This window comes from Aplysia californica, unplaced genomic scaffold (genome assembly GCF_000002075.1).
Source record: "Aplysia californica isolate F4 #8 unplaced genomic scaffold, AplCal3.0 scaffold00347, whole genome shotgun sequence".
Taxonomy (NCBI): Eukaryota; Metazoa; Mollusca; class Gastropoda; order Aplysiida; family Aplysiidae; genus Aplysia; species Aplysia californica.
The window spans coordinates 654,044-657,452 of NW_004797617.1; the positions used below are offsets into that span (position 1 = coordinate 654,044).

Here is a 3,409-nt window from a genome sequence, read left to right on the forward strand (position 1 = left end):
AAATTATTATTATTAATTCTTTATTATTACTACTTATTATTATTTTATTTTTTTCAGTGCGCCGTCTGCAGGATTTTATGCTATGTTATATTCTAGTATTAGTTAGTAAGACGCAATAATGCAATTTCATTTGAGTATAATGGTATGGCACTGTAGGATAGGATCGTCTGTGGGTGGTTGGCGGGTGCTCTGGTGTGGTTTGCCTCTTCTTCTTTCCTATCAGACATCTATCGTCCTTATCTCCCCTCCTTCTTTTTTTATTATGTTTGTTACTCTCTTGTAACACCTCTAATCTTCTGGCGCTCAAATGACCTTATATGCAGTTGCGAGCGCCGTAAAACCTCTACTAAAGCAAACAAAATTAGGATCGTCTGTACGGGCAACCCGGGATGAGTGAGATGCAGAATCCCAGTAGACAGACGCAGGTTCTCAAGACAAAAGAAACAACACAGATGAAAAATAAAATAAAATAATAAAATAAATTAATAAATAGACAGATAGATAACATAAATTATTTTTTGATTAACCGATTAAGTAATCATTTAATCTATTCACTGACAAATTAAATATCTAATGAATTGACGGACTAACTATTCATTGATTAATAAATCAATCAATTAATGAAAACCACCCGCACTTTGTAGAAATCGTGGTAACGTCTGTGCAGCGGAGGAAACCCTAGCCAGCCCACCATAGAGACGCCAGTCCACTTCTACTTTCAAACAATACCCTACTGTACAAGAATTTTGAACATCTGATCACATTACGATATGGTTTTCAATTTCAGGTTTGTTGAAATTTTTAAAGTTACGACTAATCTTTTCGTTTTCAGATCTCTGATGTTTTTTAATGAAGATTACTTTTGTCCTTTTTTAGGTCTCCTGATTGTTTAAAATAAAGATTACTGTTTTCTTGTGCAGGTCTCTTGTTCTGGCAGATGAAAAGCATTAAAATTTATGAGAATAAGGTTGATTTTTCACTCTGCAGGCTGACAAAAACCCGACATACACAAACTCTCAAGACTCTGCTTTATTGAAACACAACATTCTTCCTCAGTGGCAGAAAGGACTCTACTGATTTGATTTGATGGTCATGGTTATGAGTTTTAATAAAGGTTATTTATTCATTTTCTTTTGCAGGTCTCCTATTCCCTGTACTACACGGTCTTCAGGGGGGACTTCAATCTTGGATTTGGCCATCCCAACACAGACAGATGCGCTACGTGCGAGCGTTACAAGGAGCAAGGGAAGCAGGCAGATCTTCAGACAGAGCGGAGAACTGAGTTGGCTGCGGAATATATTCTGCATCGCAGAAGGGCTCGCAAATTTTATAATGAGCTTAATGCCGTAAGCGAGGACTCCATGTCAATTTGTTTTGACATGATGGAAAATCAGGTGCTCCCGAAGACTCCTATAGGTGCGGCATATTACAGTCGGCAGCTACATCTGTATGTCTTTGGGGTCATTTGCCACAAGGGTCAAAACGGCCCTCAGCAGAAGGATGATGTGGTTGTTTTTTACGTGGTTGGAGTGTGAGAACCACAAAGACTCAAATATGATCGCCTCCGCACTCCATCATTTTGTCCAATTTCACCAGCAGGAAATTACGTCCAAGCGTGAACTTCGCTTATTCAGTGACTCTGCCTATGGGCAGAATAAGAACTTCAATGTTCTGTCTATGCTCCTGGCGGACAGGAAATTTTTTTCCCTCAAACGGATATTTCGTACACTTTCCGAGTGCGAGGTCACAGCTACCTCCCAGCTGATCGTGCCTTCGGGAGAGTAGCCCAGGATATAAAACGTTTGGAGACCATTACCCTGCCTGACCAGTACATTAGTATTCTTAGAAGGCATGGCCTGGTCTTTGAGTACGGGAGAGACTGGCAGGCTTTCGATTTTAAAAGTGAGACACAGCGTTTTGTTAAACAGAAACGGGAGTTCAGTATTTCTACTGTGAAAAGGATTGGTATAGATGGAAGTGGGGATAAGGTGAAGGTTTCCGATTCGTACTATGGAGACCTTCACATCCATGGTGTTCTAAAGCAGGGAAGGTCGTGGTCCAACTTTAGGCCTCCTGTGTTGAGGAAAACAAGCACTGTCAAAGAAGCCAAAAAAAGGGATGTGTTTAAGTTGCTTGAAGATATGGGTGCAAGTGATGCTGTCACGGGGCGTTACCGTGACATGATGGCTGTTCCAACGTCAGCAGTCAGAAATTCAGATTCTGATTCTGACTAAGAAAACCTGAATGTCACTTTAACGCCTCATGGCAGCTGTCAGAATGTGAGTGTGTCTGTGTGAATAGATGTGAGTTTGGGTATGTATTGATGTGCATGGCTTTTATGATGATTGAACGTGAGATGTTGGAATTTCAGTTTCCATCTTTTTTAGTTGTACACTACATGATATTTCGCTCTTTGTTCTAGTATGACATTATGTGTCTTGTATATTGTTGGTATAGAATGTTGACTTCGATTTGTGGAGTTAAATAATTCAGCATGTATTCCATTGTCTTTTAGATGCATTGAATATGGTTCGTCAGCCGTCTGATTACAAAACGCTGTGTCTCATTTTTTTAGCCTTATCGTATCAGTATTTTTCACATTTTAGCAAAACTGAGTTACTTAAAATTTGACTATATGATACAAACAGTGCATTACTTTTCTTTTAAAATAATGTGTTTTTATGAACTAATTTTATGAATATCATACTGTCTTCATCTGTGTCTGTCCATAGAGACTAAAGTAATAGTAATAAGCTCTCGTAATGTGAAGACCCTGTCTATCAATGATTAATTTATTATCATGAATGGTCACCTTTTAACTTAAAAAATTCAAATTTTCATGTGGGATGTGAACTTTATTGCTTTGTTGTGAAGTTTTAAGTGTTTAGCTTGATGTTTTTTAGTATGAGAGTGAATTTTGGATATATCTGTTTTTGCATAAAAATGTTTTCTTGGATATATCTGATTTTGCACAAAAACAGAAAATAAAATCTGCTGTAACTGCTAAAAATATTACTGTAGATTTGAATACTAACTGATTCCTGTTTGTAATGTACAAAGCTTACTTAAATCTGACAACAGATTTGTGAGTGAAATGAAAGCTTTGTGTGAATAAAATAATCCTCTTTTCTCAAAACCTGAAATTTGGATATATCTGTTTTTGCATCTAAACCCTTCAAATGTGCTTATCGACTGCTTAGTGAAAGACTCCACCATACGTGGTTTTAGAGGTGACAATATGTGGCTTTGAGATGTGACTCTACGTCACTTTGAGAGGTGACCATGCATTGCTTTGAGAAGTGACCATACGTCACTTTGAGAAACGACGTGTGTCTGAGACTTACCTTACTTTATTAAAACCCAGAAATTAAACTTGAAAAAAAAACTGAATCAGATTTTGTTTGTTTGT

At 37.6% G+C, this 3,409-nt stretch overlaps 1 long non-coding RNA gene across 1 annotated transcript in view; it reads right to left on the reverse strand.

The window, feature by feature from the left end:
- Positions 1-1,019: 1,019 nt before the first annotated feature.
- LOC118478050 overlaps positions 1,020-3,409 on the reverse strand; it is a 10,431-nt gene continuing 8,041 nt past the window's right edge. Inside the window, exon 2 of the long non-coding RNA XR_004858770.1 lies at positions 1,020-2,073. This is a non-coding gene — a long non-coding RNA (uncharacterized LOC118478050). The remainder of the gene's footprint in view (positions 2,074-3,409) is intronic.